The sequence below is a fragment of the Ictidomys tridecemlineatus genome, chromosome X (assembly GCF_052094955.1).
Source record: "Ictidomys tridecemlineatus isolate mIctTri1 chromosome X, mIctTri1.hap1, whole genome shotgun sequence".
NCBI classification, from domain to species: domain Eukaryota; kingdom Metazoa; phylum Chordata; class Mammalia; order Rodentia; family Sciuridae; genus Ictidomys; species Ictidomys tridecemlineatus.
In genome coordinates, this window is record NC_135493.1 from 58,602,190 (window position 1) to 58,628,967 (window position 26,778).

The window sequence follows — 26,778 nt, forward strand, 5'->3', positions numbered from 1 at the left end:
AACCCCGATTTAAGGTTCTGTAAGAGCTAATAGGTATAATATCAGGCTGAAGGGCTTGTGATTCTTACCTTATTTTCATTTGGAAGTTAAATGGAATCCTTATTTTCCAATATAATTTTAAAATATTATAGTTGGACACAATACCTTTATTTTTTTTTAATGTGGTGCTAAGGATCGAACCCAGGGAGGGCCTCATGCTAGGTGAGTGTTCTACTGCTGAGCCACAACCCCAGCCCTTCTAATATAATTTTAGAAGATCAAATAAAGGAACAAAAATGATGAGGGATTAAATAAATGGTTTAACAATCTTCTTTCTCCTGAAATGTTTCAGCAAAGTCATCCCACTACACAAAAATGACCCCAAACTTTCATTCATAACATAAGTTTAAGTATGTGTTCATTCCTACTGCTACATTTCTAGGTGGTCTGTATGGCACTTTCCCTGTTCAGTTTAGGTAACTGTCATCACTTCTCTGGAATGAAAGAGAAACTACATTCCATCTACTCTGTATAGGATTTCTCATTTGTCATTCACAACAGAAAGCACTGTGGTTTCCCTGATACATACGACAAAAGGCAGGCTGACAGAGGTTGAAAAATTATTCCAGCATCACAGTAGAAATAAGGAGTAGAAATGAGATTCTGTGTTTTACTCTCATGACATTATTTCATACATTCTCAACAGGGGCCACATTTCCTCCATGGGCTAAAAATTTGTTCTTGAATGTAGAAGATTGGTAGAAATTAGAATTTTTTTAGCACTACAAAGGACTAAAGTGCATAAACTTTAACATTTTATCTGTGTTATTAAATTTTAATATTGTAGGAATAAAGGAAATGTGAGAAATTAAATGTACAAAAGTCCTCTACAAGTGGTATAATGATGAAAGAAAAGTTGAAAAATATTGTACATACCCTGTGATCTCTTACATGGGTTATAGGTCACCCAAGCTTTGGAACTTGATATTTTGCATTCCCCCATGGATACTCACCCACTCAACAATCCTTATTGGTAATGGTGATGGTTGAAATAAAATTCTCCCTCTTAGGCCAAGATACCTTGATATGGCAACCACATAAAATGACTGGATTTTAAGGTGAAATGTAGGTGATTAGTAAGAACATCAGACATTATCTCTGAGACAGATGAATTAGAGGGTAGGAAATTAATGTTTCTAGAAATAATGTAATGAAGAAGTATTTTAATTTGCATTTCCTTTAGTCTTTACATTTATTCAAATAACATTGTCAAGTATATAGCTTATATCGGATATAGGAATTTAAGAAAACTTAGAAAATCTGGAAAATAACTTCTTTAAGGCCTGTATAGTAGTAGAAATTAGAATTTCCCCAAATTGTCCTATCCTGAAGTCACCAGGAATTGTATGCTCTGATTTCCCTGGGTGCTCAAAAGCAATGCTGCCCAGGGTATGATTTAATTTATTTATATAATGAGATGTATTACTTTAAATTATAACATTGAAAATTTAAAAACACTGTATAAGGAAGTAAATCATTAGTTTGTCTGAGGAGGGCAGAATAAATACTTGAAAATTATATAGGTCTAGTTTTCCTGGTATATGAAACATTCCCAATAACCAATATGGATAATTAGTCTAATGAGGCTGTGGTAGACAGGCTCTAATTATGACCCCAATGATCTTTGCCTCCTCATATTCTGTCATATAATCTGTCCCATTGCATAAAAACTCTGAGGGGAAAATAAGACAATCAGCCCCACTCAAAAGGTGAAAATGTACTCCAAGGACCTTAATCCATAGCATGTTAACTATTAAGAACATGGTATTTGACTATGTATACAACCAGAGATATGAAAAAATAAGCTCTATACATGTAATAAGAATTGTAATGCATTCTGCTGTTATATATAAATTTAAAATAAAATATTTGGGCTGGGGTTGTGGCTCAGTGGTAGAGTGCTCACCTAGCATGTGCAAGGCCCTGGGTTCAATCCTCAGCACTACATAAAATAAATAAATAAAATAAAGATAGTGTGTCCAACTACAACTAAAAAGTAAATATTTAAAAAAAAGAACATGAGGCAGGCTGAGGTTGTGGCTCAGTGGTAGAGTGCTCGCCTAGCACGTGCAAGACCCTGGGTTCGATTCTCAGTACCACATACAATAAATAAAATAAAAGTATTGTGTCCAACTACATATAAAAAATAAATATTAAAAAAAAAGAACATGAGGGTCTGGGGTTGTGGCTCAGCGGTAGAGCATTTGACTCACACATGTGAGGCACTGAGTTTAATCCTCAGCACCACATAAAAATAAATAAACAAAATAAAGGTAAAAAAAAACATGATATCTGCCTTTCTCTACCTTCTCACTTAATAACACTTAGTCTTATCAGACTAAAACAAACAAACAAAGAAACAGATGTATCAGCCAGGTGTGGCAGTGCATACCTGTAATCCCAACATCTCGGGAGGCTGAGGCAGGAGTATTGTGAATTCAAGGACAGCCTCAACAATTTAGCAAGGCCCTAAGCAACTCAGAGAGATACTGTCCCTAAATAATATATAAATAGGGCTGTGGCTCAGTGGTTAAGAATCCCTGGATTCAATTCCTGGTACCAAAACAAAACAAAACAAAAACAACAACAACAACAAAACCTGGTACATCATTAAAGCCAGGATAGTCATGCCATGACTCTCCAGGAATGAATAACATAAAAGATAAAATTGTTAAGGAATCACCAAACAGCAGGATCCTTGTTACTTGCATGATTTGTGCCTTCTTCCACCCCCAATCTATGTGTTCTCTTAACAGCTGCAGTAACTCATCTCTATCACAGGCAAATATGATTATACAGTATGCAGCATAATAGGAGATATGTAATATTTGGCTCTAGACTGACTTACTGACCAAATGACTGCCCTTTCCACAAGGCTGAAATGCTCACAAAGGAAAGGAAAAGCACCTTTTAAATGTACCTAAAGCTAATCAAAATTCTTAAACACTAGTCTGCCTCTACTGTCATTATACAGAAGTAAAAACTAGCTCTTTTCTTTGTTTGGTTAGCAAGCTTAACACTCTATGGTCAATGCTGTGTCTCCATTCTGCTCAAGAAGTCCTAATAAAGAGTTTCATTTCCATCACAGTTGTATCTTTTTGTGATTTTTCTGGTGAAGAACATGAAAAAGCCATTGAGATTATAACAGAATATGCTATTTGGCTATGAAGAAAAATCTAATACACATAAAGATATACAATCATTAAATTGGTAGGTTAAAATTAAGTCTGATAAAAATAAATATTTCTATAGAGACAGAGAAGTTGCACATATTGAGGTTGATGATGTATATTCTCTGAAAATATAATACATGCACTGACAAAGTCAAGAATCAATGACCAACCCAGGAACAATAAGCAACTTACATATGAAGATTGAGTCTCCTATACTCATTTCTTACTTAAAAAAGGAAGAAGAAAGCAAGTCTATATGACTAAACCCAGGTCTGAGATTGGGGTTTTACCAGATAAGAATAAACAATCACACCAGATGGTATGTAAAAAAAGGACAGTCAAAGAAAACAATTTGAACAACAAATATTAGTGACTGTAATGGATTAAAACATTAAATATAGAAAAATCTCTTAGTCATGATGACACTCTAAAAAGGAAAACAAAACAAAAAATATCAACTTATTTCTCACCTTTGGAAGTTTCTAAAGAAATATCTCATTATTTTGAAAAGTGGAAATACTATAAAAGATACAAGTATTCATCATTCTATTCCTCTGTGTACTATAAGTGTGAATCCTAATAATCAATGGGGTAGTAGTTTCTGTTTTAGAAAACATCCAGCTAATAACTAAAGAAATTACAGAATTAGAACATGACCACTGTATAATTTTTAATGAAATTCGTATCTAGATATAAATCTTAAGAGACATTAAAAATCATGAGGTAAAAAAAAAACTAATGGGAAATTTTATAATGGATGTATTACCTGAGCCCAGTGTTCAATCTTAAAGTCACAGTAGCAGTGACAATCAACATAATAAGGTTCCTAGTTTATTATGCTATGGAGTGAATACTTGTTTTTCCCCAAAATTCATATATTGAAATCATAATACCCAATATGAAAGTACGAGGAAATAGGGCCTTTGGGAGATCATTAGGTCATGAGGGTTGAATTCTCATGATGGGATTAATTTACTAATAATTAGAGACACCAATGAGCTTGCTTCCTCTCTGCAAGTACACAAAAAGGAAAGGTCATATGAGGACATAATCAGGAAGAGGACCCTCACCAAAAACCGAACAATGCTGGAGCTAGCACTCTGAACTCAGATATCGAGCTTCTAGACCTGTGAGAAATAAAGGTTGTTTAACACATCCACTCTATGGTTATTTCTTACAGCAGTCTGAACTAACACATGGTGTGAGACTATAGGAGGTAACTTACACCATATCTGAGGTACATTTACCAAAAGAAATCTGAATTGTATAAAGACTCTAATTACCAATTTATAGGAAATATGAGGGATCAGAACAGTAATAAATAATACAATATACAATGAGCAAAATTGAGAATACAAATTACATAGGCCAAAGACCAAGTACAATAATGAAATTAGAAAGCAAAGAGGGGAAGAGGGAGAGAGATGACCTTCTTCATATTAAAGGAGAGCTAAAACTTCAGAGAAAGTTGAATTAGCAAAAAAATACAACTATAAGTAGATACTATTGCACATAGAAAACAAGAGAATAAAAGATGGAAAATGCCAAGTATTGGTAAGGATGTAAAAAGGCCAGAACTCTCACACTGCTGTGGAGAATATAAATTAGAATAATCACTTTGAAAAACTGCTTGGCAGTGACTGCTGAGCTGAACATACATATATCCTATAACTTAGAAGTTCCACTCTTAGGTCTGGGGTAGATAGAGGCCCAAGAGAAATGAAAATAGGTATCCATCCAAATATATGTATAAGACAGTCATGATACATAAGTCAAGAACTAAAACAATCCAAATACTCATAACAAATACACTTATTGTGAAATATACTAATTCAACGTAATACTATCACTAATAAGAATGAACAATCAACATCTATAGACAACAATAAGTGTAAATCTCACACATAGCATGTTAATTAATTGAAAGAAATTGGACAGAAAATTGAATCTCCCAACATAGTATTGTGCTAGATAAGAAAATTCAACAACTTGGAGCTGGAGTTGGGGGTTCTATCCCTAGCACCACATAAAAATAAACACATAAAATAAAGATATTGTGTCTATCTACAACAAAAAGAAAGAAAGAAAAAGTCAACACCTCATTTCCTCTTATTCAAAGATACTCAATATCGTCTCCTATTTATCTATATCCTAAGCTCATGAAAAATGACTTACTACATATAAATATGTGGCAAATGCTTTATCTGATGGACAGACACATTAGTGAATGACAAGATATACCTGACTCTCAGTTCCAGATCTAACCCACATATTCTAGGTGATGTTGGGTAAGTCACCAAACATCATTTGACTCACCCATCAGTGGGGGTCTAATTAGCCACGTCTCCCAACCAATGAAGTCTGGATTACAGAACAATGTGATTTCCATCTGGAAAAGCACTATGAGTTTCTAAAGGAAAAAATTCACCATGGAGGTTCAAGGAATTATCTTAAGAGTCCAGCTGTCTAATGCATAGTAATTGTGGTGATTGTCAACATTTTTGCTTTGATAATTATTACATTTTTGTTTTTCTAAACTAAATTTCATTTGATACAATGTGGGGTGATTCTACAAGCATAGATTCCCCCAAAAGAACTATGGTCACAATGTAACATTAAACATCATGGGCTGATAGAGTTCAACAAATGTCTGTTTCTTCTAAAGTATACTGGTGAGGAGTGTGGGCTCTGGAGACAGACTAGGGACAAGCCCTAGTTACATCACTTGAAAACTCTTTGAATACATTTATTCAGCATACTATCACTTATTGGCCTCATTGGTAAAACTGACATTAGATAGTACTTCTCACAGAAGAGAAAACAATTTTTAAATATTTCTTTGTGCTTTGGTTATTAAAAATATAGTGTTGGGGTTATAGCTCAGTGGTTGAGCATTTGCATTGCATGCATGAGGCACTGGTTTGATTCTCAGCACCACACAAAAAATAAATAAAATAAATATATTGTGTCCATTTACAACTAAAAAAAATTTTAAATATATAAATGTTCAGGAATAACATTTTAAAAATTCATGACATATGGAAAAGAAAATTCTAAAGTCTTAAAACTAAATATTAATTATCAATTAATTTTATTGAATATTATTTCTAATTGACAGGGGGAAATTACACACATTATTGGGATATTCTGTGATGCTTTGGTATATGTTAATATTAGTGAATGATAAGTTTCATTCCATGATCAGAAAGCTCCATTGCTTTGGGCCTCAGATAAGGCAAAACATCTTGGCGGAAGGGCATAGCAGAGGAAAACTACTCATGTCATAGCTGCTAGGAAGGAAATAGAGGGGGGTGGAGGGGAGAGGGAGGGAGGGAGGGAGGGAGAGAGAGAGAAAGAGAGGCCAGGAAAAGAAATACCCTTCCAGGGCATGTTCCCAGTGACCTACTTCTTCCAACTAGGCCCCATCTCCTAAAATTTCTACCACCTCCCCATAATGCCATCAAATTATTAATCAATCAGTGAATTAATCCATTGATAAGGTCAAAGCTATCATGATCCAATCACTTCCCAAAAGTTCCACCTTTAAATATTGTTGTACTGAGGAACAAGCTTTCAACACATTAATCTTTTCGGGAAAGTTCATATCTAAACCATACCAGACAGTCATGCAGAATTCCAGGATACCTGGCGTGCCTGTTATTGTAATTAACCCAAATTGCACTGATCCTTCTCTCCATCTGAGAATGAAGATTGCTTTCTTACATGGGATCACAATTAAAACCTAAAGCATGCCTGCTCATCAGGAGGTTGTAGGTGTTGTTATCCTGTTTCATAGATAAGACTGGTGGAAAGTTAGTCACCTTCTTAGTGTCCCAGTGATGAGGTTATGATCATTTCATTCTTGCTCCAGTAGCCTATGAGACTCTACATCTCACTAGGTTCTTATCTATGAGTTATTGGTTCTGTGGTGTACAGTCCACATCTTCCTCAGATGTACACTTGAAAGAAAAAGACTATTTTTGAAACCACCATACAAAAAAAAAATGGGGCTGGAGTGATGCCTTGCCTACTCCTACCCAGTTAACTTGAAGTTGTGCAATGACACTTTTCCTCAGCTCCATCTCCTTACCCTCTTACACCCAGCAGTGACACTGATGCTCACAAATATTGGAAATGTGGACTTATCCCTGCTTGCTGTTATATTCCCAAGTATTCTCTCTACATTTATGCTGTTATGTTAATGTCAAATGTATTGCACGGACAGAATGAAGGAGGCAAAGATGGAATTGGGAACTAATATTTGTTGAGGGCCTACTAGATGCCACACATTATAGCTAGGTATTTTCAGACTTTTTCTCTTCAAGTCCTAAAGTGATACTTTGAGGTTCAGGTCATTACCTCCTTCCTACAGCTGGGCTTAGAGAGCAAAGTACATGCTCTAGGAGCTCTAGAGAGATGTCAAATTGACACTGAAGCCAATTTGAAGGGCCTTCCACTGACCAATGCTTGGATAATTTTAACATCAGTATATATGATAATGACAACAGAGGCTAACCCTTTGTTAAAAATGTTGTTCTTTGGGTCATACCAATATAAATAATACATTGAGAAATATATTTATAAATAAATAAAACAGGCCATTTGGGTCAGCACTCCCTCAGTGTGGCCACTCACAGCTGCACACCCAGTGCCTACTGCTGCAACTAGCTGTACCAGGTGGAATTGGGATGAGGCCCACGGAAGGGCTTGAGAGGCCCAACTTCCACCTGTTCATAAAGCAGGTGGACCAGTGGTGTGGACCCCCAGAGAACAAAAAGGCAAGATAATAAAGTACAAAATGGTTCTTTGCATCACAAGGATATAGTTCATGACAAAAACTTTGAGCCCTACCTTTCTGGACAGTCCAATCAGGGTAACAGTTACCCCTTGATGTGCAGGGGAGCCTCCAATTCCATACCTCACCACCTATGGGCAGCTCCATAATGGAGACAATCATTCCATGCACGATGCTGTTTTTAGGAAGCCAGGGGGCCTGGGGAACAACATGTATCAACATAGGTTTAGTTTCTTCCCTCAAAACCCTATATTCTCAGCAGGAGGGGCAAGTAATTCTCAGAGCAGCAGACTCAGAGCTCCACATACAGAAGCAGCTATACTTATCTGCCAAGCTCCCTGAGTGGCATGGTTATTGATGGACAGACAGGTATTCACAGTGACATACTTGCCAAGGCACCTGGGATGAACAGCTTGGAACGGGGCACAAGGATGTCACCACTTCTGAAGTCAATATGGTGGTCTCTTTATCAATGATGTGGCACTGACAGGAATCCTTTCTAGCACCAGTGGGACAAATGTAAACATGCTAGTTTCAAAGCCAACCTCTTGGGCTGCCATTGCTGACAAGCCTGCAAAACCATAGCCTAAAATGAAAAAGTAGGGGTTGTGATGCCTCCTCCACCTATAAAAAAACACATGGACACTGGCACCCAGGATAATAAAGGGCCTGTGCTGAAGGTCCCAGCTCCTGGCAGTCACCTGCCTAGTTTACCCTGCAGCCCCAGCAGGTGGTCCATATTCTCCCAGCTCAGGCCTCCCCCATTGGCCCAGTCACAGTATCAGAGCCCTCAGCAGCCACCCAAACCTGCTGGATCACCCCTTATAACAAAAACACTTCATTTAAGTTAAACAGGGAAGCTAGAAGTGGTAGTGACACTCCTGAAATCACCCAGATTAATTTTTCCCCAAGAATAGACTTCCACCCTGTCCTTGAGAAATAGAAGGCCCTCTACAGCTACAACCTTAAATAGTTTGAGTGAGCCCTTAAAAATGGGCATGTTCATCAAAAAGAGTTATTCAGAAGACAACATCCATCAGTGCATCAAGTACTGCATCTGGTGCCACACTAAACATGGCAACAAGCTCCTGAATAACACTTTCCCTGCAATGAGCAGATAGGGGCCTGTCTACCTGCTTCTCAGCATCAATGAGACTAGGCATTTCTGTGGGGTGGCCAAGATGAAGTTTCCTGTGGACTATGGCATCACAGCTGTGGTCTGGTCTCAAGATAAGTGGAAGGTCACGTTTGACATGAAGTGGATTTTTGTCAAAAATATGCCCAATAACCAGCTCCAGCACATCAGACTATGGAACAACAACAAATCAGTCACAAACCCCTAAGAGACAAAGGAGGTGTCTCTAGTAAAAACAAAACAAATACTGAGAATCATTGCTTCCTTCAAGCACACCATCTGTAGCCTTGAGACTTTTCTCACTATGAGAAATGTCAGGATGGAGAGGTGGTGCACAATGAATGGCAAAATCGAGGCAAACAATAAGGACCAACTAGTCTCTTATGTTAACAGTTGACTTTGAAAGCAAAGTATATTTGGTGCTATCTTCATGCTATGTTCATGTTCACCTACTTTGCAGTTAATTTTTGCCAGATGGATCTGCATTCATTTGTATTTTTCCTTGTGTTATAATGTTACAGAATTCACTAACAGAGAAGTGTTTTGTCAGCTTATCAGTCAGAACTAATGCAAAATATAAATATCCTTAAAAACAACAAAAACCTAATTTATCTCAAAGATTTTTTTGGAATTTTATTATTTTATATTCAGTCATTTATTATTTCCAAGATGACTTAATAGTTTTTACCACTCTACTTCTTTGTAGCAAACTCAAGAACCCATGGGTTGTTGTGTCATATAAAGAATGCTGTTACAATCTCACAGTGCTGAAATAAAATGGTTAGTGATGATCCTCTTCAATTGATTTGCCATTTTTACTATTTGTGTTATCTGTGTAAAAATGTTTATCTGTCCATTTGGATTTTCTACTGGATAGAAAGATAAGTTTTAGTTTTTCTAACGTGATGACCACCTTTGTATCCTTGGAAAAGCCATCCTTCACTATGTCTTGCCCACCCCTGCTACTGTCTAATCTCTTAGGGAGGATTATTTAGTGTTTTAAGTATGTGTCAGTGTTCAGTTGTTCTCAGTTGTTGGCAGAACATTTTTCATTTTCCCCTTTTATTCAACTGAGATTCCTAATGTCATCTTAAGTTTTATACCAATAATAATGAGCTTTAAAGTAGGATTTGATAGTACAGACAGTGTGATGGGTGATGCCACCTACTAAATTTCACTGTGTATCTAATTTTTCTTTCTGTTGAATGGGTTAAAAAAAAGCAAAACACACACACACACACACACACACACTTTTTAGAAAACAAATTTGCTGTCATGTTTTGTGGAGTGAGGGGCCTATTGAAGAGATCACTGCCTGGAGTTAGATTTCAGCATGTAAGTGGTACTCAGGCCCATCACCCTCATACCCCAATTCTGCACATACCTACCACAGAGGATCCTTCCTGTCTTAGAGAGTAGATACCTTCTGAAGTTATTTAATGCAAAAGAACCTCTAAGTTAATGTATAACCTATATTATTTTGACTTGTATCTAGAATGTGTCACTTGCTCTGAATTTTTTTTTATACTGCCTGTATGGAGTCATGGACAGCATTAGATCACCGTCCGTTAGGAGAATACAAGCCTTAATATACATACCTGTTTATTATAAATAAACAAATTATAAATAAAAATTATACATTCAAGTGTCAACTAATAATTTTGGAAGGCAAAGGAGAATTCAAAAAGAGGCACTGGACAACTATTATGGCAATACATTATTCAGACAAGAAAAAAAAAAAAACGGATGCTCAGTCTGCACCAGATCTCACTGCAGTCATTGAGTCACTATGGTAACCATGCTAGTGAAGGAAAACTAGGAAATGGATCCAGTGTCCAGAGCACTGACTTGCTTTCAGGCTGGCTAAGCTGGTATCTGCAGTATAGGCACATGTGGAGAGACTTTGGTTCCAAGGCCCAAGGTGTGAACGTATTTGCTTACTATGGTGTATGAAGCACACTGAAGACACAGAGCTGGGGTCTATAATGTGTGCACTCACAGAGCAGCCTGTCTTGGGGTTAAGTGAATATGTGTGGTTGGAAGAGGTGGAAGTTATTGTTCTGAGGCAGCACAGAGGATTTTCTCCTATTTCTTTAAGTTTTATACATTTAGGGTTTGATTAGATCTATGAGATTAATTTTTAGTTACCTTTTCAATGTGGCATGATCACAGTTTACATTTATGCAATATCCAGTTGATCTGCCACAATGTATAGGAAATACATTTTTCACTGAATTGTCTTTGGATCTTTGTTCAAAAACAATGAATTAACCAAAATTGAAGTTAAGAAAAAATTTCCATCTGCAATAGCTACAAAATAAGTGAAATATGTAGATAATAATTTAATCAAGAAGATGAACGTTGTACACCAGAAACCATACATTTAAATATTATAAATAGAAATAGTTAAACAGATGAAAACAGAGATATATCCTACGTTTAAGAACTAAATGAATCAATATTGTCAAAATATTCATTCTACCTGAAGCAGTCTTATTTATAGATCCAATGTAATCCCTATAAAAATTCCAATTGTTTTATACTTGAACAAAAAATATATCTAAAATTCATATGGTATCAGAAAACACCCCAAATAAACAAATCAACCTTGAGCAAAAAGAAGAAATCTAGAGGCATCAGACTACCTGATTTTAAAACCTATGGGCAAAGCTATAGCAATCAAGACAGCATAGTATCAGCAGTAAAACATACACATGGGATGGGGATGTGGCTGAAGCGGTAATGCGCTCACCTGGCATGCGTGGGGCGCTGGGTTTGATCCTCAGCACCACATAAAATAAAATAAAGATGTTGTGTCCACCGAAATCTGAAAAATAAATATTAAAAAATTCTCCTCTCTCTCTTAAAAAAAAATACACATAAACCAATGAAGTAGAATAAAGAGCCCAGAAATAAATCCACACATAAAGACAACTGATTTTCAAAAAAGGTGACAAAAACATATAATAGGAAAAGGGCAGTCTCATTGTTATCAAAAGCTTGGTCCTTGTCCCTATGCCAATCCAATGATGAGGACAGATTTGGAAAAAAAGGAAAAAGAAGTTTTATTGCTTTCCTAGCAAAGGAGAAATACAGAGGACCCCTGTCCCACAAGCTGTGATTCTGCCCATCAGGGGAAACAGAGGGTTTTTTTTTAAAAAAATATTTATTTTTAAGTTTTAGATTTACACTTATGTGGTGCTGAGGATCAAATCCAGTGCCTCCTGTATAGTAGGTGAGCACTATACCACTGAGCCACAACCCCAGCCCCAAAACAGAGGGGTTTTAAAGAGGCAATTCAAAGGCTGCTTTCCAGCATGCCCTAAGGGAGTTGAAAGTTACTTGTTAATTTGGGTGATAGTCCTTTCTTAGGTCTTCTGGGCCAGCCCATAATTCTGAACTACTTTATTCCTTTGGTAGTTGTGTGCTCCAGGACAGATATGGATGGGGAAGAAAGGTAATACAGCCCTGCACCCCTGCCATATCCACAAGGTTAGTGATGGCGAGAGAGAGAGAAGAGAAAAAAAAATGTTGGGTTTTAAAACAAGTCTCAGTGGCAGAGCAGCAAGGGATATATTCAAAGCATGGAGTGAACTTCTATTAAATTTCACCACTGTCAATTTCTACATTCCATTTCTAGGGAAAAATGGGTGATGACATCTTCAAGCTGTTTCCTGCAGAGAGAGGGCAAAGTTGGGGAAAGTGACCGAAAGTCCTAGTTCTCTATCAAGTGGGGAATGAACAGTTAAGGGTATTTAGCATCAGAGCAGTCCAGAAGCCCACAGTGGCAGTTGGTGGGTAACTGGACAAGACATACAAAGTGTAGGGATCCTGCTAGGACAATGATAAAAGACAGCAAAGCATTACATATTTGTAAACAATTAGCACAAACGCAATTTATATTTCATCCAGTCTCTGAAAACCATGAAGACAGTAACTCATTAAAGCTCAAGGTGGGATACCACATGCCATTGATTTGTGAGTGGAGGCCATTTAAAGCTTTTGAAACATTAGCAGAGTTGTTAGAAACATATACAACATTTAGTTTGTATAATGGCACAGTGAGCTACAGTAAAGATATCTAATGTCATCTGATTTCTGTAAAATAGCTTCTCATTAGCATTAGCTCTATGCTTTATAGAGGGATTCCTTTAACTGTGTAATTTAGGCTTTTCTTGGTAAAGTTAATTAGAGCTCTTCTGTGCCACATTGTGTGTTTTAGACCAATCTAAGGGATAAATATCAGCACTAGAAAATCATACCAGGGATCAAGTTTATCTATGTAGGAGGTTAGGAAGATTTGTGGTTTATGAGATCAGGCTCAAGTTGACTCAGGACAAACACATGACTCTAGAGACTTTTGTGATATTTATGCATTCCCACATAAGAAACCTTCCTTTATAGCTTCCAGCTTTACTTACTTTTGGTAGGGCTGACACAAATATATATCTTAAGTTGTATTAAAAAAAAGTCACTATCTTTCTCTTAAATGTCCATGTATGATTGTGCTTTAATTAAACTCTCCTGCCAGGTGTTTAAGACCCAATTGATCAAAACTCACCTTGTTCTTACCTACTCTTAGGGCCAGCTGAGATTTCTCAGCAATCACTCTTGGGTTTGTCTGAGGAACCTCTTGGCTGCTTTTACCTTCATCTCCCAGTCATTCCATCTGCCAGGATGGGTCTGGGACTTGCTGACCATATGTGGGCTTCCCTTGGAAGCATAGGGGACATTGCCCTCTAATAACCTTTTTTGCACAATGTGCACAGGATGGCTTCCTATTCTCTAAGGTTACCTCGATCCCTCTGACTAGGAGGTTGGGGGACTCAGCAAAATTGGAGGGCCCTTAGGAGGTTCCATTGTTCCCTGGGTTCTAGCTGACTTTAGAGGGCAAGGACCAAAATGTTGGCTGCTTTTTTCCTTGGCGCTTTTACTTACTTGAATTTTTTTTTAAAGAGAGTGAGAGAGAGAGAGAGAGAATTTTTAATATTTATTTTTTAGTTCTCGGCGGACACATCATCTTTGTTGGTATGCGGTGCTGAGGATCGAACCCGGGCCGCACGCATGCCAGGTGAGCGCGCTACCGCTTGAGCCACATCCCCAGCCCACTTACTTGAATTTTTTAAAATATTTTTTAACTGTAGATGGACCCAATACCTTTATTTTATTTATTTATTTTTATGTGGTGCTGAAGATTAAATCCAGTGTGTCACACACACTAGGCAAGTGCTCTACCACTGAGCCACAACGCCAGATTACTTACTTGACTTTTCATCTCTTTGGTTTTAAACATAGAACAAGCCAGTTTTGCCAGTCTTAAAGTGGAAGTAATGGGTTATAACTCAATTGTCCATAATTTTGCAGTTAGTCTTCTCATTTAATTGTGGTCAATATTAACACTAGAAGTCAGCATTATATCCTATATGTCCTGTAGGTGATGACTTATTGTCTTAAATTAACTTAGGTTGTTTCTTAAAAGTAGTACTTCTGTAAAACACTAAATGAAACAGTTATAAAGTTTTACAAGGAAAATACAAAATGAAAACTATTGTATGTTTGGTATATATTTAGCCTCTACAAAGACCCATATATTTATCAACTCAATTACATAGAAGTTTTACTCTTTTAAAAACCTCTTTTATAAACCTAAATACCTTTTACAATCCCTACTTAAGTTTTCTACTATATCCCCAGTTTATTTTGAGACCATAGTAATTTTTTTAAAAATTTATCTTTTGAAAACAACTTTAATTATTTTTTAAAATATGTTTCCTTTAGTTGTTGCTAGATCTTTACTTTATTTATTTATACATGATGCTGAGAATCGAACCCAGTGCCTCACACATGCAAGGCAAGTGCGCTACCACTGAACCACAGTCCCAGCCCTTTTTTTAATGAACACAACTTAAATAAGTTAATTTTATCCTACTTTGGAGCCATTCTAACATTAAGAAGGACAAGAGAAAAACCTTAATCAGGTAAGGCTGGCCTCTTGGAAAATCTTAAAGTGCTTTATTTCTTTAGCTGATCTTTGCCTCTTTTTTAAAGTATCATTCTACAAAGTTCTCATATATTATTTCCTGACTCTATCTGAATATCAATTAACATAATACAACATTACATCTGAAACATGAATCAAACTGAAAGTCTGAGAGTTCTTAAACTTCCTTTTTGTGGAAGAAGTGGCAAAAGGTTTTCACATTCCACATTGGGAACATTTGAACAAACCAGGCTCTCCTAATTTTTTTGATGGGAGTACCAGGGATTGAACTCAGGGGCACTCAGCTACTGAGCCACATCCCGAGCCCCATTTTGTTGCTTAGCACCTCACCATTGCTGAGGTTGGCTAAGCCACTGGGACTACAGTCGTGTGCCACTGGCCAGGCTCTCCTTATTACTACCATCCAAAAATACATTTAATTTCCCATCCCAGTGTAAAAAGTAACATAAAACTTTATATATAACTCACTGATAACAGGTTATCTTTATCCACTTATAAAACATTAAATGACATAAATAAATACTAACCACATGTGTTATTTCTATATAAATCTGAAGGAGGCTATTGGAGAATACCAACTTGGCAAAATACTGTCTTAAGCTTTATATTTTAAAAGGCTTATATACTTGAAGAACATGAATACATCTAATACAGAAAAAAGCCAGTAATGGTTAGCATCACAATTACACTGAATTCCTTATATTAACCAAGTTTAACTTAAAGTCAAATTTAGAATCCATAGTGCATGGTAACTACAATCACAGATCTCCATAGGTTAGCAGTACTAGCAAAATCAAAGGATAGCCTTAAATCTCTTCTGCATTTAGGAAACACTGTTAATGATCAGAAATAGACTTAGTCAAAGCCAGGTTTTAAATGACAGTGTGGCCCTTTCATGTCAGATAAATGTATAAAAGAGAGCACTTATTGTTATCTTGCCTGTAAACCTGAATAAATTTTCATTTTATAAACTTTTATATGATATCCAGACAAGGTTCAGACAAACATAGTTCTCAGATATATACATATCTCTAGCCATATATACTTGGAGTGTCAACTATATTGTAATAACCTAAAATAACAGTTGTTTATTTAACCAGTTTATGCAGTAATCATTTAAAAGACTTTAAAGCAGTTACAAACCTGAATTCCTTTAAGACTTACTTTCCCTGAGTAATAAAACCTAACAGACATAATATTTTAGACTTCAATACTTCAATGTATCAGCACATTAAAATCTGACTTTTAATAAAACCCTTAAATGACTGTGCTAATTATAGCCAACTTAATTAAGTCATTAAAAATACCTTTTGAAACTTACCTTCCACTCTGCAACTTACTTAGACATTCTACAACTTGTTTACATCCATTTTGTCCTCTCTTTCATTTTGGACTATAGCACAAGAATATTACTTTACCATACAAAATATTTCTCATCCAGAAACATTTCTTTTTCCTTTTAATTTTCTGTACTATAATATATTTCCATGACTATAACTTTCTTATATCTCTTTTCTAGTTTCAGACCCTTTCTTAAATTCACATTCTAAAACAAACTTTATGAATGGTATCTGTGCATTTAATTTACACAACAAATTTTGTCCCAGGAGAAGAATCAGAAAACCTGGTATATTCAAAACTTGTGCCTTAATCTTTTCTTTTTCCAAGTTGCATTCAAGGGGTTGGAGCATAGGATATTGTTAAGCCTGACTTGTCTCTCTAATCATTATCACAATGCCATCAACTTAAAGTGAGTTCCTCACTGTCAATTGTACCAAGAGTCTCTTCTAAGGTCTTTTTCTTACAGTAAGCATATTGATATTCAACAGGTCCTTTCCCTTCTTTAGGCTCCCCTGAAGAGCCCTTTGCAGAGGCTGAAAAAAATATGAGTTGGCTTTAGTTTCTGTTCCTTCCAGGCATTATATACCATAAAGGCACTATCAATTAGCTGTGAGGGGTTTATATCAATTTTCCCCCTCTGTCCAGTGAAGCTTTTATTTCTTATGTCTAGAGCACTCTGTCCAATGAAGGTTACATTGACCATACCGAGACTGCTAGTGACCTCTCCCTGCAGAAACCAGTTGGGCCAAGACACAGGTACCTGCATATATGGGGACTCCAAGAGACCCTTGTACTTCAACTCTGTGGTCAACAGGCAGGGCTCCACACAGAAGTGACCCCTGATAGGTGAAAGAGTTCAACAATTGTTCAGAGAACACAAGCTGGGACAGCATATACAGGAAACCTTGTCTTTCCTTGGCAGCTTTGGCCTGGGATTACAATCAGGGCCTGAAGGGCTTTTTTTTTCCTAATACTGAGGCTAAACAGGTGGCTCTTCTTTATCTCCACCCAAGCATGACCCCTGCTGCTTGTGGTGCAACTTCAGTTCAGCCCCAGCAGTCCAGGGCCTTTAGTTATTTTTAGTTGGAGCTTAGGACCCTGCAGTTGCCCAGCTATTTTCATAGCTGCTGCTTTTTTCCACTGCCTGAGTAGTTGCAGTTTTTTCTCTCCTCTAGGTATTGCTTTCGAGCCATAGCTTTTTTTTCCCTTTCCGTGTACAGTTGTTAATCCTGCCATTCTCCCCATGCATTTAGGTTGATGGGAAACTGTCAAAGCAAGAACTACTCAGTCCCAGCAATAGGTATGTCCTGGCCAAATGGGACATCCTGTTAGACCTTAAAAGGGGAGATCATTCCTCTCCTCATGTCATAATATAACATTGCCACATCATTTGTGATTGGCAGCCTCCACTTCCTGAATAAGATAGGATAGTTAATGGTCAGGCACTCAGAGTAATATGCCCCTATTAAGGTTTTTTCAAAATGTAAAGGTAACTCCATGAGATTATCTTTCAGAAGTATGCCAAACACTCCAGTCAACTCCTCTGTCCTGGAGCAGGGTGGGAAAATGAAGTAGGGTGGACCTAAATGAAGGTTACAGAAAAGTTCCCATACAAAGACTAAAGGGCAAAGCCAATTAGAAGGTCACAGGCCAATAGCCCTGGTACCCTGCCGATATTTGTTCAACACAAATTTCAAACAGCAACCCCAACACTTTTCCAATAACTGTTTATCATGAACTCTGAAGCCATACAAGTCCCCAGACTAGTACACCTAAGTGGAAAAACCCACTGCCAGGTCCCCTCTAACATCATGGGAGCTCCATTTCCCTTCTTCTCACTCACAGAAATCCCACTTCTTTAATTCTTGCTCTCCATCTCTATCTGTGGATTTCACTCCTTGAACCCATGAGACAATAACCAGAAAGAAACTGCGGAGAATTGCAGCCCATAGAGACTCCATCAACCAGCAGAAGTGGCAAACCAAGCCCTGTTCTCATATTCTGGATTCATTTGAATGGACAAAAAGGGGTCGAAAGGCAGCGCAGAGACCAAGTCCTCTTTGCCCATTTTTTATAGCCCAAGAGGATTTCCTGGGACTTATCCCCCTAACCTAGGGTTAATGTCCATGACCCAGTGCAGGATGATCTGTGACTTCCTGGGGCCAGGCAGAGAAGCAGTGCCTTTTTGCACCATCAACTCAGGTTCTAGATCAACTGCATGAATGTCTGCACATACAGAATTTCTTTCACTTATTTTCCCCCTGACAGACCAACTCCAAGATTGTATAATATTCAGAATGCCATTCAAAGGCCTGATTGTTACAGTAAAACATCATCTTTTTTAAGACAGGTTCATACCTACAGGTGACTCTTTAAGCCAATATTTTTCCCAAGAGACTATGTGTAGCATCAACAAAGCTTTACCTATGTCTTAAAGGGACAGTAACAGATACATACAAAAACACATACAACCAGAGGGGATAACCAAAACTATGGCTGACAGATAGGAACCTTTAAAATAGACATATCTCTACTCCCACTTATGTCCCTTCAAGGAAGGACCAGATGTTCCCACAGAGGGGAACCAGATGTGTAGAATCAAGGGTTTTAGCATGCACGCTGGAGGAGCTTACCAAATGCCAAGGTGTTGAGAATTTACTGTATTCAGTTTCCTTTTTCTCAAAGTAGACCAATTGATGAAGCATCCCTGATCAGGGAGAAAAGGGGGTGGTTACCCAAAGCAAGATTTGGCAGCTACTAGAATGGTCCCTCAATCCCTCCCTTTATTCACAGGAATAGCTCTTCTGATTGGGTCCAAGGCAAACACACTCCATCTCCTAATTCTCCAGTGGGCTCTCAACATACTCACCGTCCACCTTGCAGCCTCAGCATAGAAGGGTGTCAGACCTGCTGACAATCTGTAATTCCTGGTACAGCAGAGATGCTTAAGAAAGACACACGAACACACACACATTCAGTAGAAAATGAGCATTGTCTTTACTTTTTTCTCTCCTTCTTTTGCACAGCATTGTTAATTAAAACAAGGGGAAAGAAAAAAATATCCTTTTGCCAGCTTAATCCTTACAAGCATGGATAAACATTCTCAGGAAAACTTTGTTTATGGTCACAGTGCTCCATATTTCTTATCAATTAACTTGTGGTTAGTTATTCCCAGGCAAACACACACACACACACACACACACACACACACACACACACACACATAAATTTTACACTTGGCAGATCATTTTTTTCTTTTATCTTTTTTTTTTTAATATTTATTTTTTAGTTCTCGGCGGACACAACATCTTTGTTGGTATGTGGTGCTGAGGATTGAACCCGGGCCGCACGCATGCCAGGCGAGCGCGCTACCACTTGAGCCACATCCCCAGCCCTCTTTTATCTTCTTAAGTCAGCAACAAGGACACAGTTCAAAGAGTTCATAGTTTCTCACAGAACTCCTTGTTTTGCTAAGCACAGCAAAACTTAACTGTGTGTGTGAGCTCACAGAAGGGGGTTTGCTGGGAGTGCCAGACCTGCCCAAGAAAATGGGAGTCCTTGTCCCCATGCCAATCCCAAGCACAATGACATGTTTTGTTTTGTTTTTGTTTGTTTGTTTGTTTGTTTTTTGGTACCAGGTATTGGAAAAACTGAGCCATATCCCAAGCCCTTTTTATTTTTATTTTTTTGTATTTTGAGACAGTGTCTTGCTGAGTTGCTGAGCCTGGCTTTGAACTTGAGATCCTCCTGCCTCAGCCTTCCAAGTTGCTGAGATTGCAGGTATGCCCCCACATCAAGCATGAGGACACAATTTTGAAAAAAAAGAAAAAAGAAGTTTTGTTGCTTTGCTAGCAAAGGAGAAACATAGAAGACTCCCATCCCAGAGGCTGTGATTCTACCCATCAGAGTGAACAGAGGGATTTTAAAGAGGTGATTCAAAGGCTACATTCCAGGTGTGACCTAAGGAAGTCAAAATTCACTTCTTAATTTGGGTAAGAGTCAATTTTTAGATCTTCTGGGGACATCCTCTAAGTCTAAATTACTTTGTTCTTGCAGTGGATGTATGCTACAGGATGGATAACTCCTAGGGTAGGAAAGGTAATAGAGCCCCCACCTCTACCAGCTTAGTGAGGGGGAGAGGGAGAAGAGAAAAAAATGTATTTTAAAATAAGCCTCAGTGGCAGAGCAACAGGGATATATTCAAAGCATTAGGTGGACTGCTGTTACAGAAACATTAGCAGAGTTGTTAAAAAACATATACACAATATTTAGTTTTTATAATGGTCACCTTCAGCTGTAGTTGAGATATCTAATGCAATCTGATTTCTGTAAAACAGCTTTCTCATTAACATGACCTCTATGTTTTGTAGAGGGAGCCCTTCAACTGTATCAGTTAGGGCTTTTAGGGGCCACAATGCATCTTTTAGACTAATCTGAGGGATAAATATCAGGGCTAGATAAGCATACCAGTGAAAAACAGATCAAGTTTATCTACATAGGAGGTTTGGAAGATATGTAGGTCTATGACATCAGGCTAAACTGACTCAGGATAAACTTTGCGTTATTTATCAATAGGCACTCCCACCCGAGAACCCTTCCTTTATAGCATCCATGTAAATGTATTATCTGCACTCCTTTGTTCATTGCAATGTTATTCACTATAGTCAAGACATGGAATAAACATAAGTATCCATCAACAGACAAAAAAAGGGGTGGGTTGTAGCTCAGTGGTAGAGCACTTGCCTAGCATGTGTGAGGCACTAGGTTCGATCCTCAGCACCACATAAAAATAAAGATGTTGTGTCCACTGAAACTGAAAAATATTAAAAAATTCTCTTTCTCTCTTCTCTGTCTAAAATTAAATAAATAGATAAAGATATTGTGTCCATCTACAACTAAAAAATAGATAAAAAAACAAAAGTATGGCATGAATACACAATGGAATATTACTCAGCAATAAAACAAGATGAAATCTTGCCATTTGTGGCAACCTGCATAAAACTGGAGGATATTTTGGGAAGTAAGCCAGGCACAGAAAGGCAAATATCACATGGTCTCATTTACTTGTGGAATCTAAAAAGGTGATCACATAAAAGAGTAAAATATATAACACTAGAAAATAAGAAGGGTAGAAGGGAGAAAGGATAGAGAGGGGACAGAGAGTGAGTACCAAAATACAGTTCTAATGTTCTGTAGCACACAGTAGGGTAACTATAGTCTACAACAATTAATTATCATTTTAAATAAATAGAGGAGAAATAGTTGAAGGTCCCAACACATAGGAACAATCATATTTGAAGAGATGGCTAATTACACTGATATATAAAATTAGAATACTATAGCCCCAAAATAAGTATATTATATATTAGTTAAAAATAATAAGAAGCTGGGCACAGTGGCATATGACTGTAATCCCAGCAGGGGAGGCTGAGGCAGGAGGATCACCAGTTCAAAGCCAGCCTCAGCAAAAGTGAGGCACTAAGCAACCAGTGAGACCCTGTCTCTAAATAAAATACAAAGAAAAGGGCTGGGGATGTGGCTCAGTGGTCGAGTGCTCTGAGTTCAATCCCTGGTACCCAAAAGCAAACAAACAAAAATAAAAATAATAAGAAAAGAAAATGTGGTACATATAGACAGTGGAATACTATTCAACCTAAAAGAGGGAAATTCTATCATTTGCCACAACTAGGATGAACTCAAAGGACAATAAGTTATATGAAATAAGTTAGACACAGCAAGACAAATACTGCATGATCTCTTATATATGGAATCTAAATAAATTGAACTCATAAAGGTAGAGAGTAGAATAATTGTCAGTTTCTGAGAGGCACTTGGGAAATGTTAGTCAAAGTATATAAAATTTCAATTATGTGGAATAAATTCTGGAAATCTATTGTACATCAAACTGACTACAGTTAACAACAATATGTTATATATTTAAAAATTAAGACAGTAGATTTTGGTTTTCTTACCACAAAAATTACATGTAAATCATATTATTATCTTGATTTAGTCATTCCACGATGGATGTATACATGTAAAAATATAGCATCTGACATATTAAAGTAATACTTTATAAATTCTGGTTTCATAAAATATTTTGTCAAAAATGAATGTTGATAACCATGGAAGAGTACATATTACAACCTTAAATTATTAGGAAGACCTTCTACTCAATTGCATCTTTCAAATATCCATCTGATATTTGATGATGTTGAAGGGAATCAGTATTATTTATGTAATCAGAAAAAGCATGTAAATTTATCAAAAAGATATGATAAACATCAAGTTCCTTCCTCAAATTGGAAAATGCATTGCCTTCAAAGACAGCATCTCTGAGATGGACCACAACCCCTAATTCCAGTATACAGTTGCCAATAGAATGAATTACATCTGTTTTTAAGTGATGAGATCTGAGCACCTTCTCTACTTTAGGCTATTTTGTGAATTCCACAGGTGCAGTTTTACAATATGCTTTTGTTCAGATACATGAACTTACTGGTGCCAGGCATTTCCACCATGAAAGGAAACACTGGAGGTCCAGAGCATTGCTACCTTTAAATTTGGACTAGAGGCTTCAACAGCCATTGTGGTCCAGATCCTTAGAACCCACCTTCTTCACACACCTGATGTAAGCTCAGTCACCCAATCAAGAGCTGCCCAGGAAGAAAACTAAGTCAGCAATAACTGTTATTGGAGGAACTATGTGCCTGTCATCAACATGCTAGGCACTGGCAGTGACCAATGACACTGATACAATTTAATAGAAATCATAACCGGGAGGTACAATGGGATTCTCACCAGAGGCTTTTTCTATTCCTTTCATCATCTATCCCCTAACAATAAATTTGAAAATACGAAGTGGCCTATATTCACACATGTATTTGTGATCCCACAATAACCACAGGGCTATGAGTTTGCATGTGGGTGGGCATGTGGGTGAGCATTCTTGCCCCCATTTTGCAGAGAGGCAGGGCTCAGAGAGAGCTGTACCCTGTCTTTTATCTTCCTGCGCCCCACCTTACAAGGAAAGTAGGTCCAGGACACCCTGCAGCAGGACTTCCCTCTGCATGTGGTCAGTAACCTCCCCCATCTCTCTCCCTCTCCAGTCAAGGGAGCACCAAGACCGCAAACGAGGCAACTTGGGTCTGGGATCCCTTAGTCTTCCCACACCCCAGACAGGCTCAGCTCCCACCGCAGGCGGGGCATCCACACCCTCCGCTGAGTCCAATGTCGGTTTCAGTCGCCTTAATGACATCAGGTTCCTATGGCAACCACGATGCCACACCGGAAATGCCTTCTTGGCCCTTTGTGTCCTTGCTCCTTTTTTTAGAGCTAGGGATCTAACCCAGAGCACTTCCCCTGCTAAGCAGGCACTCCAATACTGAGCTACATTCTCAATCCTGTCTTCTTGCATTTGACTGAGAGAAAACATCTTCGTCATTCAGGTCACAACTTGAGAAAGCACATTAATTATAGAAATTAGGCTGGGACTTAGGCAATATTTGGAATTCCACTCCTTAAGGTAAAAGAAATGGAAGTTCTTGTCATGAATTCTGTTTGCTCTGAAAGTGACCTTAAAGTCAGGCGCAATGGCATGGTGTATGCCTATAATCCCAGGGAGCGGGTAGGCTGAGGCAGGAGGATCACAAGATGGATAGTAGCCATAGAACTTGAGGGGACCCTATCTCAAAATATAATATTGGAGCTGGGGCTCAGTGGCGGAGCACTTGCCTAGCATGTGTGAGGCACTGCATTAAATCCTTAGCACCACATAAAAGTAAAATAAAGGCAAGCTGTCCATACACTAATATAAATAAATTTTATATATATAATATTAAAAAGAGGTTGGATGTAGCTCAGTACTACAGACCCTGGGTTCAATCCACAGCACTGCAAATAAATAAATAAATAAATAAATAAATAAATAAATAAATAAATAAATAAAGTGAACTTATGATAGTAATATCAGTGCACAAAGAAACAGTGAGGTATTCTAGAGTTCTTGCAGATGAGAGAGTTCTCTGAGAATGATCATATAAAATTCATGCTCTACACAAAGCAGCTAGCCAACTGTGGCTGAAAACTGTCACATAATTATGTAACAATTATCTGAGAATACAAAAATATTAATAATTTCAGGAAAGCGTATCTAGGATAATATAATCAAGGGTAGTAAAAAATCTATTCAGTTCAACCATATAATGGTATATCTTGAGGAAATTCTTATTCTTTATTCCTGCTTACTTCCAAAGGAAAGGAAATTCATGGAAAAAAAAAACATATAGCCTCTCTACACACTCACGGCCTCTGTATTTTAAGAATGACTTACCTGATTGGAGAGTTTGAGAGGAGAAATGTGTCTTAGTCCAAGTCCTCTCCCTTATTACCAAAGCTGGCTTTCAGAACACTTGTTCTGCTCTGCTTTCGGGGTAGGTCTTATAATAACTCAAAGCTGTACTCCCCTTTATGTGTCTAATTGGCTCTCCAATTTTTCCTATAATCTTACTTCCCAATATTTGGATCTTTAATGGGCCCCCAAAATATGTTCCCACTCCTAGTTTGAGCTTTAAACAAATTAAGAAATATGACCAAAGAATAATAGGAGCAATACATTGACTTTATTTCGTATAAGGGCAATATTGTAAAATATTGATTTAGATTTTCTGGCAAACTGACTTCCTGAATGAACTTGATTGTGCCCTGGAATAATTTTAGAGTTTGATAATAAAACCTGATCATGGAGTTTGAATTTACATTGCATCCTGTTTAAGCTGAAATTATGCAGTTATGAAAACTCCACACATTGCTAAGAGAGAACCCATCGGAACAACTTATTTGTAGACACACTTGGAAACATTATAAGAGAGTAAAGCAAGGGCTTCTTAGCAGCTGCTTTCTTAAATCTGCACTCAGAGTCTTGTACATGTGTGCAATCGTTATAAAACACCATAACTAAATTGTGAAATTACCCAAAAGCCAACTTATTAGACAGAACTCAGAAACAATATTTTCAGTTGAAAACATTTCAGTAATTGATAATTTATTACTTATAAGAAATTTAGATTTTCTCCCATTCTGAAGAATCTCTGTTTACATTCTTTATTTCCTTTGCTGTCAAGGAGCTTTTCAGTTTGATACTATCCTATTTATTGATTCTTGATTTTAACTTCTTGCACGTTAGGAGTCTTATTGAAAGTACTCTCATTGTTGGTGGGACTGCAAATTTGTGTAACCACTATGGAAAGCAGTATAGAGATTCCTTAGAAAACTTGAATTGGAACCATCATTTAACCCAGTTATACCACTCTCCAGTCTATACCCAAAGGACTTACAATCAGCATACAGCAGTAATGCCACCACATCAGTGTTTATAGCAGCTCAACTCACAATAGCCAAGCTATGGAAACAATCTTAGGTCCTTCAATGGATGAATGGATAAAGAAAATGTGGTAAATATAAACAATGGAATATTATTCAGCCTTAAGGAAGAAAGAAATTATGGAATTTGCTGGTAAATGGATGGAACTGGAAAATATCATGCTAAGTGAAATAAGCCAATTTCAAAAAACCAAAGGCCAAATGTTCCCTCTGATATGTGGTTGCTAACCCAAATCAAAGGAGGGTAGGGAGGGGAAGAAGAGAATTCCATTGGATTAGACAAAGGGAATTGAAGGGAAAGGAAAGGAGAGGGGAATAGGAAGGTCAGTAGAATTAATCACATAACTTTCCTAGCCTTGTATTTTAAATACATGACCAGAGTAATTCCACATCATGTACAACTACAAAAATACAATTCTACTTAGAATGTTATACTCTTTGTATGTACAATTTGCCAAAAGACATTCTACTATCATGTATAAATAAAAAGAAATAGAAAAGAAGATATAATTATAGCAATATTTATGTCCCAAATATCAATACACCTAATTACATAAAACAAATACTGTCGCATTGCTCCCAACTTAAATACTCAGGGTCACTCCAGGGGAACTGGGCTGCATGAAATACCTTTTTCTTTGGGGGTCCTGTGACGGCTCCTCTGACCTTAAGAGTCTGGAGAGAGAGAGAGAGAGAGAGAGAGAGAGAGAGAGAGAGAGAGAGAGAGAGAGAGAGCGCTGACCTCTTTCTACTGAGAAGAAGCCATTCAAATGAGTCAAGGGGTCAGGTTTCAGAGGGGTTGAGTCTAGCTTCATGATGTCTTCTGACAGCAGATTGACTGACATCTAGGAAGGCCACACCCAAGGGCAGAGTAAGAGAAGGAGACACACAAAGGGCATTTCCATGGAACATT

General features: G+C 37.5%; 1 protein-coding gene and 1 pseudogene across 6 annotated transcripts in view; one reads left to right on the plus strand and one right to left on the minus strand.

Moving 5' to 3' along the window:
• Positions 1-26,778, minus strand: part of Zmat1 (zinc finger matrin-type 1) — a 249,553-nt gene that overhangs the window by 209,774 nt on the left and 13,001 nt on the right. The window lies entirely within an intron of this gene.
• LOC101974628 (YTH domain-containing family protein 1 pseudogene) lies at positions 4,747-8,858 on the plus strand (annotated as a pseudogene).